The 16,035-nt window shown below is 38.7% G+C and overlaps 1 long non-coding RNA gene across 1 annotated transcript; it reads left to right on the top strand.

Moving 5' to 3' along the window:
* Positions 1–12,608: 12,608 nt before the first annotated feature.
* Positions 12,609–15,739, top strand: LOC137469811 (uncharacterized). The gene is made up of 2 exons (XR_010996690.1): positions 12,609–12,932; positions 15,512–15,739. It is a non-coding gene; the product is annotated as an uncharacterized lncRNA (long non-coding RNA).
* The last annotated feature ends 296 nt before the right edge of the window (positions 15,740–16,035 follow it).

Below are 16,035 nucleotides of genomic sequence, written 5' to 3'. Positions count from 1 at the left end.
GTGTTTCACAGGGGATGCCCAAAGCCTGATGGAAGAGGAAGGATGAACATTCTCACTATCGGCTAGATGACTGATTGATTTTTTTTTTTTCCTTGTAAGGGCATGAATTAACAATTATGGGTTCTAAGATTTGAAACCATATAATTTGAATGCTGAATAAGTTAATTCCTGTGGTAGACTAGTCTAGGCAAAAGGGGGTCGAGCCTCTGTTTTGCAGCCCCAGGCTGCATTTCTTTATGAGCTTATGAAATAAAATTTAGATCACAGGTATTTTATTCTGTAAATTTGAGATATCCTAATGGACCATGGCCAGACATTTAATTTGACAGCACCTGACAACATGGAGTATGTCCTAATGCTATTCCATCTGCAGTCTTTTTTAGAGAGGCTTGACATTTTCCCTCAGATTGAGGAAAACTAAAGGGTAAATAATGCATAAGATCTTGTTTTAGGGACAGAAAAATGTCGAAAATTTTCAAGTAGAAAAAACAAGGCTGTAAATAACATCTTCCCTGGTCTGCTTTATGAGAAAAAAACTAATGTATACACACAGTTTGATGGGTGAAGGTGTGGGTGTTACCATCTTTGAAACGGGTCTGAATGTCTCTTCTGACTGAGAGCAGCAGGTTTGTTGCAGAGCCCTGACCCTTGGCTCCTGAAACAGCCCCGGCTCTCCCAAGCCTGAGCTTCTGAGCTCTGGGGTAAAACAGCAGGTTCCAGGGGCAGGATGTGGTGGGCGGCTCGGGGAGGCTGTACCTTCCCACTGCCTCAGCAATGGGGAAAGGAAAGGGGAAACGTGCGGCCGGGAGTTCAGGATCAAGGGAGGCTGCGCCCTCCGAAACCTGGAGAGGGAAAACCCTGCGGCTGTGTGCCCCAGTGGACTCTCCCCCTCATTCAAATAAAGCTGAAGGACTCTCCTGTCTCCTTTTTAGACATAAACCTCTGGGGTTTGTGTATCTTCCTGAAAATTATACCAGTTTTTTAACATAAATAAACTTTGTCTTCTTCTTTCTTTTAGAGTATCTTAATTCAAGTTTAACTATAGTGAATAATATGAACAGAAAAATAACCTTTAGCCCTATTGCTATTAGAAATTCAGCCTAGTTCTTCTTATACCGTCATATATAACTGCAGAAATAAGAGATTAATTGATTTTTAGTCTTTTATATTCCTATTTGTCTGCATATACTAATTTATTGACATATATTTGATGCTAACTTTATATCACAGTTTGAGAGAAAATTGTGTTACCACATTTTGCATGTACATCAACATAGGTTCATTCCTATAATCACACTGCTCTCCAAGTTCCTTTTCAGCTTCACTAAAAAGCTTCAAAAGCTTGTAAAGAAAATGTAATAAAGGTTTTTCTTTGGATTCAAGTATATTTGTTAAAGTCAATAGTGTTAAAGCAATGGAGAAGCTCACATATATCTTCATGATGGACATTTATCAATGCTTACTGAAAATCCTTTATCTTTCTCTATGAAAAAGTTTAGATACTCAAGTTTTCAAATGGAATAGTAAAGTTTATTTGTACTTTATTGTCCTGGTTTCAGCTGGGCTAGAGTTAATTTCCTTCCTAGCTGTTGCAGTGCTGCATTTTGGATTTGGAAAGAGAATGGTGTTGGTAACACACTAATGTTTTGGTTTTTTGCTTTATCCTGAGTCAAGGACTTCTTTCTTTTTCTGTGACTCATGCTCTGCCAGTGAGGAAGTACACAAAAGAAGCTGGGAGGGAGCATAGCTGGGACAGTGGACCCAAACTGACCAGAGTCATGCCCAGTATTTAAAATGGGGGGAGTTCATGGAACCACAGCCAGTCTGGGGTTGGGAAGTGAGGTCTGGCATTGGTCAGAGCATGGTGAGCAATTGCATTGCAGTGGTGAGTGCATTACTTGTTTATTTTATTATTATTAATAATCATTTTTATTATATTTGACTTTATTTTCGATTATTAAATGGCTCTTATCTCAACATACAAGTTTTACTTTGATTCTCCTCCCCATTCCACTGGGGAAGGTGTGGGGGAAAAGGAGGGGGGTGAGCGGTCATGTGCTGCTTCATCTCCAGCTGAGCTTAAACCCACAACAGTCCTTTTTTGCCAAAGTGGGGCATGAAGGGTTGAGATAAGGACAGAAGCAACCAGAGCGTGTTGTGAGATTTTTTTCTTGCAATAAGTACTTTGATTACCAACACAACATCAAATATCACCACAAATAAAGGTGCTTATGGACTTAACTGTTATTTATGATTCCCATCTTCTTTCCCGGAGAAGAAGTGTGTTCAAGCAAGTATAACTAACTGCATGAGTTCTTTTCTCAGGATGTGATAAGAATTATGAAATATAACAGGGTTTGTGTACATTGTTGCACAGTGAAAGTGGCCTGATAGATCATGCTCCTCAAACTGAAAACAAAAAAAAAAAGTTATTAATGTCACTCAGATTCAGCCCCCCTTCCCCTCCATTTTTAACTGTTCACAGAATCAGCTTCTTGGTAATTTTAGCCAGTATGTAATAATATTTTTGGAATTATCTGAACAGTGAAAAAATGGATAATTGTGACAGACATAGAAATAATAGTACTCTCTCTCAATTACATCCTATTACCAAATATATAGTTATATAATCTATTAAAACTACCTTAAATACTGTAGAGTTATACCTTTGTGTTGTATCATCAGCCAGAAAGATTTCTTCCTTCTCCCATACAGTCCTGCAAGCATCATAAAACACAAGCTCTGTTCCTTGGTCCTGCAGTGCGTGACTCTCACTTTATTCATTGCCTGGCTATATGTTATTTATATGTTGTTTGCAAAGTCAAATTCTTTTTTTGTTTTTTATCATAGGGATAAAATTGGCAGAAAAGAAATTAATTTTGTTTGGTGGTTATATGTGAGATTTTGTACAGATGTGCCAGAAAGAAAACTCTGCAATTAAATACTTTTATCACCATGTGATAAAATACAGTTTCAGGCTGGTTTTAAGGTTTTGCTGACTTGTCTTCTTTCCTTGGTTTTTCAGTAAACTGTTGAATAGTTAATGAGCAGTATCTTCTACTCAAGAATGTGTAACAGCCAGCATCCTTTAGGTTTTATTTGCAGCTGTGCTGTAAAGCATGCTTCTTTACTTACATGAGAATTTAGAGGTCTATAGCTTTTGCTTCCTCTGCAAAGTATTTTATTGACTGCATTGACAACAAATATACTCCAAATCAATACCTTGAGTGTTCGGCATTGCTTAGGTGAAGGACAAGCAGCTGTAATTGCATCTCAGTCCACAGCATTGCAAGTAGACTAAACATCCCTTCCCTGACTTTCTATTCTCTTTACTTCAGCCTCCACCTATCTCTCTTCTGGCTGAGTAATACACCTGTCGATCTCCTGTCTGCTATTTCCAGTTCTATCTTCCCTCTCAGCAAAGTAGTTGCATTGTTGAGAAACAAGAGGACTTAGCTTTACGCCAAACTTTCTGTTTTACTATTCCACTCCTAATGCTGCCTGTTCTCCCACTGGCTCTCCTTTCTAAAGCACTCACAACCTGGTTTATTAGTGAGAAGCAAAAGATCAGTAGGGCTGCAACATGCTTGATGCCAGCAGCTAAAATAGGAGGCAGACTAATAGGAGTTGTGATCAGCTGCCCAAGGAGTCATCAGTCCTGCAGGACAGGATATTAATGGCTTCTGAGTAGTGTGATATGAAAGACTAAACCTGGATGAACGTGAGAATGTGCTTTATTCTGGTGTTGATTACCAAACAGAGGAAGGCTTTCAGTATAATTCCTTTCACTCTGCTTGTGTGAATGAAAGAACAGAGGGTAAAATTTGCACGATGAGGTTATATAGACCAGATGAGTGGGTGGGGGAAGCCTGAGAGTTTCTTGTGTTCTTAAACACTTACAAGATGACAAAAAGTAGTAATTTGAAGGTCTAATAATGGAAATTTTAAAAGGTTGCTTTGTTATCTGGAGACTAACAAAAGTACAGTCTGATCACAGCTGTGAGGTTTGGCAGGCCTTGATGCAAAAGGGCACAGAAAACAGGCACAGAAAACTTGTTTAGAAATGATGAGTTTTAATTGAGGAAGAGGAAAAGCGAGAAGATGGGAAGAGGGGAGAATGGAAGTAATCTGTAAGAGTGTTGTATGCAAATTCTGGAGCAAACTGGGGATAAGCTTAAGGCAAATAATAGTGGAAGACAGAAAGTCTGCAACGGTATGTGATTCAACTGGTCTGTAGCTTTTACCTGCCTAGAGGAAGGAAAATTATCTGAGATCAGTGATGTTTAAGGAAAGAAAGATACCTGGGTAGCCATTGCTTCTTCTTTTTATCATGACATCCAGTGATAAAATTCATAAAATTTATGATAAAATACATGAAAAGAAATTATCTGCCGTGCATGAGAAGACTTTCTTCTTTTTCTGGTTTTGTTTGTTTATTTTATTTGTGTTACTCCTTCCCTCTTTCCTTCTTTTTCAGATGGATTCTCTCATTCTCCACCAGGAGGGGCACAGAGACAATCTTGCATTTACTGCTTCCAACAACCAGTTCAGGGAGTTGAGAAAGCATGTTTTAGTGCAGGCAGCAAAACAAGTGGAACTTTGGACTGAGTATAAAAACACTATCAGAAAAAAAGGAGACCCCAAAACACTGGGGTGCACTACAGTGCCAGGAACCTTCAGTTTGACCAAGCATGTGCAGGTCCTGCAACAACAAAAAAATAATCTCCTTTACTCTCACTGTGAGTAGCTGAACAGACTAAGTTTCTGTCACCAAACCTACATTGCCAGTGGCTTAACTGCAACGACAACAATTTTGTGCTGTGCTGAAACTTCCATGACCCTCACTGGGCAACACACAGGGCTCTGAAACAGAGACATCATTAAGGAGTTTGGGTTCTCCTGAAAGAAAACCTGTAATTCAGGCCTGAATAATAGTAGCATTCAAATTTCTGACAATAAAGAGAGCTAAGAGACTTTATGAGATTTCTAAGATAATTATTTTTACATGTCTGGCTGTTATGAAATTTACGCTGAAATCCTTCTCTATGTAACTCATCCTCACCAAAAGTGCTGTGTGAAATGGAACTGACCACAGAAGAGATTATGGAACATGCAAATAATGCTAAATACCATTATTATACCTTTCCCAAATAAAAATAATGTGACAGCACAAGTCTGAAACAGCTGGCTTGCAGACAGGAGTGAGTATTCTCTCATGTAAACTCTTCCTGATACTCATGACTGGAAGGTGAAAAATGTAACTAATTTTTAAATTAATTTGACAAATTAAGAAAAAAAAAGGACATGTTTTCTACATTTCATCTTTTCTTTTTTCCTGACAGTATAATAGTCAGGGCATTCAAACAAATATTTTTTTCCCACCAAAAAAAAAAAAAAAAGCAGTATTTAGAAGAATTTTTTTTTTTAAATTAACAATGTAATTTTTTTTCCTGAAAGATGTATTAGTATTTACTGGATCAGTTCTACTAACGTTGCTGGTAATAACTTTTTCCACATCTTGTAATTTTGGTATCACACAAAAATTAAAATAAAATATAGCTAAAAAGGTTAATCATTACATTTGTTGAAAGCAAAGCCCATGTTACATGTGTTCATTCCCATTAAGAAGAAAGCAAGCTTATCACAGCACTGAGCTGATGATTAGGTGAATAGGTTGTCAGCCATGCTATACTCAGAGTGCCCCAGCAAGACATTTTATACCTTTATTTTTACAACTCCATCAGGAAGATCAACCCAACAAACTCACTGCCAGGATTAGGTGATGATGTCTCTCCCTCCAACTGCCCACACTTAACCACTTAGACTTAACCACTGGTGTGCAGCAGGATGTTGTGAGTCATATTTTCCTCTTGAAATTCTTTCACTTTGTATTAAGTGAATATGTACTTAAATAATACTTAAATATTTATTGATCGAATATAGAATCTGAAATTTAAGCTATAAGTTTGTATTTATATACAGTAGAAAAAAAAATAGTCATTAATCCCTTTGTGATACCTTACTGCACAGTGCACTAGAAAGCTGTTTTGTCAGGATTCAGATCTTGTCTCAAAACAGCAACATGGGATTTGAATCTAGATATTGTTCTGAAAGGTTTTACCTGTAACATTGCTATAGACCCCTCATCTGCCCACTGTACTATGTAAAACCCAGAGGAAGTGAAAAATGAAAAGAATGAAAAGAGTGAAAAGAGGTTTCTCTTCCCTGCCCATTTACCTGGATCTTAGGACAGTTTTTACAGCATATCTATTTAGGAACTTCATCAGCTATTACACACACTTGTTCCCCTCCTCATCTGCATTATGGTTTTGAAATCCCATTCTCAATATCACCTCTGATATTTTTCTTGTCCAGATAAAGAACCCGTGTACTTGTGAGTCAACACTTTCAATGCAGCATTTCACAGTCTCCAGTTTAACAACAGACATATATATCTCTGGTACATTAGTTCCAGTCCCATTAGTTCCAGTTCCATTTCCATGAATATCTGCTAATGCAAAAATAAAGATCTGTGAAAAATAATCCTGTAAGGATCATTGTAAACACCCCCTCACTCCAGCAGATGGTACCATTTCACTTAAATAAGAAAGAATATATATAAGATCTTGTTTTGCTTGATATGAGCATGGGCCTCTGGGGCTACACTTTAAAGCTATAAATGGCAAATTATGAATACTGTGATGGTTCCCATTGTGCTTCCAAAATACCATGGTGGCACAGCAATCAGTCTTCTTAATACAGGTTAAAAGTTTGCATCAGAATCAGTAGTATCACTCTGGATCCAGCAAGATATATATAATTAGTACAGGTACTGTTGGCCAAGAAATTGTTGGATATTTATTTCAGGAATAACCAGATTTTCCTTAATTTTTGCTTTGTGCTAAGGCTGCAACAGGCTCCCATATAAAGCTCTTCCCAAAATAATATCATGCGTGCTTGTTCTAACAGGTGGAGAAAGAAGAAAAAAAGTAAGGTCTGAGCTTAGGTATTGTATTTTTCCCAAAAGAAAACATCCACCTATACAAAATGAAACCACATTATTTCGTTGCATTAAACATTTTCTGGTTTATTCTGGAAAAAAAAAAATCAAAAAGTAAAAAAAGACATGCAAGGGTAAATAAAACCACAATTGTCATTGGTAGAGTATGAAAATCTTCCAGATGAGTCAGTTTGAAATTTTCTGTGTGATTTCAACACATGCACTTCAAATAAAGTGTTTGCTTGAAATCTTGCAGGAAGGAACTTTTTTTCCAGCGTAGATGTAGCTGTTACAGAGATATCTGCTATTGGTTTAGAGGAAGCAGGTGAAACAGATCTATATAAGTCATATGGGGTAGGTTCACTGACTCCCGAGGCAGAAATGAGGATGTGGACAGCTCTGTGTGTGGCAATGTACTTCTTTGAAACAAGTAAGGAATCAGTAGAGCCATAATATCTCCTTTGCTGCTGGGAGAACGTGGCTTACTTGTTTTACTGTGTTTTTGTTTTGTTCTGTTTTACAGGAGCTGAAATCACCCAAACCCCAAGTCTTGTGGTGAGAGAAGATGAGAACGTTACCCTGAAATGCAGTCAAAATGATAATCACAATTCTATGTACTGGTATCTGCAGCAGCCAGGGAAGGCGATGCAATTGATTTATTATTCCTATGGTGGAACTCTAAAGCAAGAGGGTGACATTTCAGCTGGATTCCAGGCTAACCGGGCAAACCTTGCAGAATTCTATTTGGACATTTTGTCTGTGAAGTCAAACCACTCAGCCATCTATTTCTGTGCCAGCAGTTTGGACACAACACTTCAAAGTCACTTGCTTTCTTTACATAAACCTCTCCCCTTTCAGCACCTTCCGTCCAAAGGGAGCTGCTCTCGGCACCGGAAAAGGGGGCGTAGGGCAATCACCTACTTATAAAGCAGATGTTACTGAGAGTTGGGAACAAGAATAGGTAGAAATAAGACCTAGGCAAAATAGGTATTTGAAGTGCAGTCTAATTGCTGAACTCCTCTTCCCTGATCAGCCATTTGTCCTCCACCTTATCAGAACAATCAATAAAGATTGTTAATCAAATGCAGATGTAAAATAAAGGAAATGCAAATTGTAGTTGATACAACCACAAGTTATTGTCCCCTAAGATATGTTCTTACCTGACACAGAACAGTTGCTTGACATACACAAGTCGGAAGTACTTTAGAGATAGTGACTTCTATGTGCACTCTCATTCCTTCCTGAACCACAATGTTTTTCACTGTGCTTGCAAAGGTTACCCGAATCACAAAAAAACTGTAGAGCTATCATTTTCAGTGGTGATGAAAAGGAGTCTGAACAAAAGACGATGCAGGAATAGAATCTATACAGAACTAATATGCAACAGACTGAATTAAAATGACAAAAGAGGAGTCATTACCAAGGCCTGCAAGTGCATAGACAAAATCCTGAAAAGCTGAATGTATATGGAGGGTATAAAGTGTAAAGGCAGGTAGTCAAAGTAGTATGCAACTTGGAATGAATTCACATTCAAGAAAAAATAACATGCAGATTTTCATTTGTTCAGAAATTGTTCTGACTATGGAGTTTACTTCTGGCTGCACAGTGAATCCCATTCCACTATGTGTGTCACATCTATCTCTTTATATCTCTCTCACAACTGAATAAGCAGCAATAGTCAGTATTAATCTGGTTGATTCCTTCTCTTTGCAGCTGAGTTCTGAGGGCTTTTTTTATCCAAGGCAACTTTGCAATGTTTCTCAAGGTCTTATAGATCTTTTGACTGTGAGCTAAGTCCTGATATGAACACCGCTTCAGAGAGCATCCATATTTTGAAGATGAAAAAATAGAGAGGGATGAAAAAACAGGATGTGAATGTAAATTTATATACTGCATAACCTCTCCCTGACAGGATATTTCTGATTTGGCATGAAGACTCTTTCATGCCACACAAAAAGACTTACCAGTCTCTTTCCATCACCACCATTCTCCCAAACAGAGTAACTGATACAGTGGGATTAGTCATAGCCTGGGACACTCTTTGGTGTAAGCCTTTCATGATGATAATGTAACAAATTGTCTTAAAATGTTCTAAAGCAAAAAAGCACTAAGCAAGGTTCTTGTGATGTATAAAAGTCACCTGCATAATTTGCTAGTTCTGAAATAAATAATAATAATAACAATATGTTCCCAGTTTTGGAAAGGTTTAAATAAAGGATATAGAATGGGAAGATTCCATAATTAGACATAGCATCCACACTGTGATATTATTCTTATCCCAGTCTGAAATATGTCAGATTATATTGTAAATGTTGTAGGGCAAAGGACTATTACCACGCATGCAGGATAGCCATACTGATCTTCAAAGGAAGTTTTCAATTTATTGTGCAGTGATTATTGTGCAGTGTTTCTTCATTGGGATGGGAATTATTGGACTACAGGCACATCCCTGGAGAAAAGGCAAAAGAACTTTTATGTGAATCCTTTAAATATCAGCTGACTGGCTAGGAGAACTACTTTGCAGAACAGTAATTAAACATGAAAAGGCAACAAGCCCTTTCAGCAGTGAAGGATCGTTGCATTTTTGGTTGCATTAGCAAGGGTGCAGTTAACATGTTGAAGCACTCTTGAGACTACGTCTGGAATACCACCTCTCTAGTCCACACACATTCCCGTCTTGCCCCAGCCCCAGTACGACAGAGATATCAAAAACTGTAGAGTGCAGCAGAGGGTCAGTCACTAAGATGATCAAGGGACTGGGGCAGAAATATAAGAGAGGTTGAGGGATTTTGTTCATCATGCAAAAAAGAAGGCTAAAATATTAGTAATTGCATGACTCCAAATGCCTAACCAGAGTTGTAGTCTTAGAGGGGCATAGTGGAATTAAGTGGAAACAAGATGCAGCAAGGTAAACCCTGATTTGTACTTTCTAATAATAAATAAATAAAAAGTACTTTCACTTGATGATGCTTCAACACTGGAAAATGTTTCTTAAAGATTTTGTCAAATCTCTGACCTTGAAGATATTCAGAAATCACCTGGACAAAGTTCTGAGCAAAATGTGTTGGAGCATTGGAGTTAGCCCTGTTTTGAACTGGAATTTGTATTGAGACACCTCCAGAAGTCCCCTCCCATCAATTTTTCTACAAGTCTATGATTTTTATTATCTTGATTTGCTGATTTGACATGCCTAGAAAAAGCACTAGAGTTTTTTTAATTTGTAAAAGCAGGTCAGCAACTCCCCCAAAACCACAATTTTTTTTTTGTATGTTGCACAACAGAAAGAGCAGCTGCACATGCAGACCCATCTGTTGACTTGAGTAACAAGAAGATCGTGTGATAACTTGAGTCAAAAAACCCAACAGCTTTCCTGAGACTGTTTATGTGCCACTTTTTCTGCCCAGCTGTAAAATGGTGAACAGAAAGCCACATCCTGTGCATCGTCCTGAGAAGCTGGGGAGGTGTTGTGGTAAGAGAGGCTGATGTGTTATCAAAAAGGTTTTCTGAGTAAATGTCAAACCGCATCCTGTTTTGGTAAAATTTAACTGCTATTCCCTTAAAGAGATATTTTCCAGCGCATTTTGGCACATCATCTGCTCTCATTCTGAAGTACCATTTTCTGCTGAGGCCTTCAGAGATGGTTTCCCCTGCCGTTGACTCTGTGTTAGAGAGAAACTCCTTTAGGACCTTTGCTCTAAGCCTCCTACTTCTTCTGCCTGGCTAGTATATTCTCAAGTCTTATGCTTCCAAAGCTTCACAAGCGCTCCTCTACTTTAGTCTGTGTTTTTCCTACACTGATGCAGGAAACATTTATACATAAAATATATACTCTGTTCTTCATTTAGCCCTGTGGGAGCTTCCACTGAACTACCAATGGTTTAACTTGTGGTGTGAGGTAATAATGAGATGCAAAGTGGATGAAAGAGCTCCAGAAAGACTCTCCACATTTACTAATCCCTTGAGTATATAGCTTATGGTGCACAGAAAAGGTCACCACAAACACTGTTTTACAGAAACGCACTCTGGTTCCCTTTGCTTCTCCTCCACTAAAGGCTAGATTCTCTTCCTTATCTCTCAATTGCATCAGTTTTACTCTGTCTCTGAGTTATGTGTTTATTTATTTCTTTTCATTCTTTAAATGAATGTCTTTATTTTCTTACTCTTCCTAATCTTCCATTTTACTCTTCTTTGAAAAGTCAACACAATTTAATCATACTTGATCCATTGTCTAGTGCACCTGGCATTCTCTCATACTTTATGCCTAAAAGCCCCACCTTCATTCTCACTAGCTGGTTTCTTGAAAACTGTAAGAGACACAGTGTAATTGTAGAGAAGTGGACTTTCATAAATATCACCCTGAAGACATCACTTTGTCCAAAATGGTCTCCTGTATGGCTAGAAGGAGTGCCAACAAATGGGTGCAGAGCAGAATTCTGCTTCTCTCCTTGGACCTAAGCTTCAGCCCCATCACAAACATCGTCTGTAGAAAACACTCTTGAAATAGAGCTTGATGGACAAAAACTTTCCTTTAAACATACTTCAATTAAAAAAAAAAAAAAAAGAGAGATATTATATGAGCCCAGATATGTATCTGTCTCTCTTTTAAAGTGGTCTCTTTGCACAATCACCTCTGTAACAGCAGGAGTGTGTGAGAATGAGAATTACATGGCTTGTAGCAAGCTGGGAAAAGAACAGGATTGGATTGCTGACCTTGGTCTCAATTTCCAGTGACTGAGAGATATGAATTCACTGTGGGAACATTCTTCATATTCCAGAGTCTAAAGGGAAGCCTCTGTCATTTGCCAGATTCTTTTCTTCCAATGAACTGCTTAGTTATGTCCCTCCTTCACACCGTAGCTTGTCTGCTCCAAAATTCCTATGCCCAAGTCTGTGCTCTGTTCACTTTAACCAAGTTCTGCTGCCATGACCACTCTAAAAGTCTGTGTGTGTGAGGACAAGATTGATCTGGGCCTTTTTCTGACAGCCCTGATAAATTCAGCCATTTTCACCAAATGTCCTAATAAATCTTAATGTGTTTCAGGCTGAGCTGGAATTATTTCAGAATATTCCATTCTGCTGTGCTCCAGTCCATTCTAACTTCATAGAGCATGAATAAGGGGGTATTTCTTTTTCTTGGAAAAAGGACCCATCCTCAGAATGAAAATATGAATCTGTTTGTTTATCTTTGCCACACCCCCTGAAATGTGCCCCCCTTTGTACAACCTTCTCACGATTCCCACTTGCCGAGAACTGTTCCTTTTGTTTCGTCTCCAAAGAGGAAGGGGACGCCTTTCCCTAGACCAGCTCGTTCACATCTTGTGAGTGTAAGACCCCTTGAAGCACTTTTGTTAAAAGTATTTTTCAGGAAACAGTTCTCTGTTTTGTTTGGAGCAGCCACGAGATTACTTAAGTAATTTCTGTACTCAGAACACCAAATAAATCTCTTGAGTAGGCTGAGTTGGATATTTTCTCCTCCTCTGAAGTGTTTTGAGGAGATTGAAAGAGTGGCAAACACTGAGCAGGACAACAACTCCATTTTACAGCATTATACCCACCTGTCCTCTAGCCATAAGATACAGCTTTTTTCTTTAATGACATGAATAGAGGTATGACAGATTCCTCTCAAGCCTGTCATCAGATCCTTTTGAAACAAAACCATTAAGTTTCAGATGACTTATAATCTATTCACCAAGTTTGTCTTCAATACCACAGGGAATCTGGTGCCATCACCAAGGTAATCCCACAAAAGAACCAAGTGAAAGAAAAAGCAGCTCCCATGCCTCTCCCAAGAGGATGTCACTTCTCATCTGGCTGGAGTGCTCTTTCCTTCTCTACCACCTTTGAATTATGCAGCTGCTCTGGCTCCAAATCAGCCCCTGGCAAGGGCAAGCCTCCAAAGCCTGCAGCCCTGCTCTGCTTGTTGGTACACAGTGTAAGTACTGGATGAGTCTCTGCTGTTCCCATATCTGGTAAGTTATTTCTACAGGGACTGTCAGTGAATGATCTTTAATGTGCATTCCTTATGGCACTATTCATCACTGAAAGTTGTGCGGTAGGACATTATTACTACAGAAGACCAAATTTGAAAACAACAACTCATGCTTTTCAAGGGAAAAGAAGCAAAAACTTTATTCCTAAATCAAGGAGATGAGTTCTCAGCCTCAGAGCATTAAGAAGGTGCTACTTTTAAAGATACGTTACAATGAAATATGATACATTATGATATGGAAGTACAGGGAAAGCTCAGCAGTGATTACAAAAATGTGAAGAACAGGATGGCAACAGACAATTACAAAAAAATTATATTCCGAATTTCGTAGAAGCATCACTATTTTGCTATGGAAAGGTAGTGAACTTTTCATGCTCCTGCTGATGTGATGACAAGGGCTCTTCATTTATTCTCTAGATAACTTGACACCAGTCTAATTGAAAACAAAATGGGATAAAATAAAGAAGAACAATAAAATAGTAATGGTAACAACAACAACCACCAAACAACAGAAACAAATACAGGAACTGGCTGGATGACCTTGCCCAAAGAGTTACCATTAATGGTTGAATGTTCAAGAGGTTTCCCAGAGAAGCTGTGGATGTCCCACCCCTGGAAGTCTTTAAGGCCTGGTTGCATGGGGCTTTGAGCAACCTGGTCTAGTGAAGGATGTCCTTGCCCATGTCAGTGTGGGGATGGAACTAGATAATCTTTAAATGTTCTTTCTATCCTAAACCATTCTGGGATTCTATGACTATGATCCAGAATTAGACAAATCTATTCCCTCCAGTATATCTTTGCCAAAGGACCAAAAAATATAACTGAGATTGTCCTCATCCTTGCCCCCAGCTCAACCAGGTCACTTTTCAAATACATCTCCCTGTTCTGCTTTTAAATGGACAAATGCTGAGACTTCTGCTGCTCTCGCTGTGTGTATGTTTCCGCCATAGGAGAAACTTACTAATAAAAAGCATTCCCTGGCAGTTAGTTCAATTTATCCCATTTGTTCAGATCGATCCGCTGTTCTTTTTAAATCTTTGTAAATGTTTGATCAGATTTATCCTCTGCATCACCTCCAAGACCTGCCTATTATTATCACTGCTGGCGTAAGCCCCTTTGCAATGGTTACACAAATGTATGATACAGCTGCTCTTTCCCTTATTTACTTTCTGGGCAACTTGTCCTTAATTCTCATCTTTTTCATGTGTTTAAAGAAGATTGTGAGAAGGAATTTTTTCTTCTAGATAGCATTGATTTGATTTGAGTTCTGGAAAAACAGCAAGAGAAAACCCATCACTTGAGATTTTTCAAGTCGAACTGCACAAAGCCTGGCAGAGCAGCTGCAGAACAGCTACACCTCTGAGAAAAGGTTTAGCCTGCATGCACTGATCCTTGACTAGTGAGTAAGCCCTGCCTTCCAGGGCCACTCTGACTTACCTTGGCTGTCCACACCAGACCACTCACCAAAACTGCATAGACCAAGGCTTTGCCACAGAGGATGAGGTAAGTGAGCTTCAGGGAATTTCCATACCGCAAGTACGACTCTGCAAGTCAAACACCATTTGTATTTGTGTTTTCAATTTTCATCATCATCATTACAAGATGGTAGTTTTAATGGAGCTTTCATCAAATGAGAACCCTTGAAATCTTTAGCTAAGCAACATAAAGGAACGCGAGCCAAATGAGTGGCTCTGTTGACACCAGAGAAGCAGGGAAGGGACAGAATATAGTGACTTAAAGAACCAAAAGAGAAAGCAAGTCTAGGAAAGACAGAGATTGGCTTTATGCTGGGAAAGTACTGAGTTCCACACCTACTGATGAACTGGGCACTTCATCTGAGTCCCCAGTTAGGAACACAAAATAGGCTGAACCGCAAGATACAAATGTTTTATTTTGTCCCGTTATTGTCAGTGGCCTTATGAGTGCTGACGATGTATCAGGAAAGTTTTACAAAGCCCAGAATAAGACAGCTTCTAGAAGTTTTATTCTCGTGGATTTTTCACTCTTAAGGGGTTGCCATAGTATTGAGATACAAGATCTGTCTTGGCTCAGCCTTAAGGTTCCTGAAGCATTAAAGAAGTTCTTGAAAAACAGGAGTGTGGAAATATGTGTACAAAGAGGAAAGAAATGTAATTTCTACTATGGATATCCTCCATACATGACAGCAGTGTGGAGCAGAATGTGACTTGTCATGGGAATTGTTCTGAGTTTGATACTGAGAAATATTCAGAATATCATATCCTAAATCTTGATGCCAGAATCTCTTGGGTAAATATGGATCATTTCTTGCCTGGCTGAGCAAGAATATTCCCAATGGAAGTCACTTTCTAGGACTGGAGGAGACGATAAAGAGTACATTTCAGTCTACAGGAAGGTACCATGGTTTCTTCTATTTTCAAAATGGAATCATATGGGAGAGCTAAACCCCAAAGCTGAGCTACATACAATGTGCACAAACAGCCCTCCAAAAAACTTTTCTTCTTTTTCTTTTTTTTTTAATATCACATACAAATCACTTACAGGGGAAAGAAGAAGCTATTCATACAGCAGATATCTCCCACACGTTGTACTTAATGTCAGTAAAACTGGCATTGAAATACACACTGATAATTGCCTGAGAGAAGAGGCAAAATTCTCTTTACGTGAGAAGCCACACGTACCTTCTGTGAGTGCACAACCTGAAAGGCAAAAATGAATTGAAAGTCATCTTTCTCTTCAGAGCAAACAGAATACAGGTTTTAGAAGTTTCACTTTACAAAACACTGCCTCATTCTTCCTACTGCTCTAGGTGTTTCATGATACTGTGCAATTTACTCTACTACAGAGATTTCTCAGTGGAAAGCCTGAAGAAACTCTACATGTAGAATGGTAACACAGGGACAAAGGCCCAGGAATGGGAAGAGACATATGCTAATGCCTAGATATTTAGGTCTGTATTTGTGCCAGAAGAACACCTTGTATGGAACCTATATATAGACGTGGTTCGTATCATAACACTTGCTCTTTTGATTTGTGATTTCTATCTTAGCCAGCATGGTAAGAGATG

This window comes from Anomalospiza imberbis, chromosome 2 (genome assembly GCF_031753505.1).
Source record: "Anomalospiza imberbis isolate Cuckoo-Finch-1a 21T00152 chromosome 2, ASM3175350v1, whole genome shotgun sequence".
Taxonomy (NCBI): domain Eukaryota; kingdom Metazoa; phylum Chordata; class Aves; order Passeriformes; family Viduidae; genus Anomalospiza; species Anomalospiza imberbis.
Note: the sequence above shows the minus strand (reverse complement) of the source record. Positions and strands in the feature narration are given on the sequence as shown.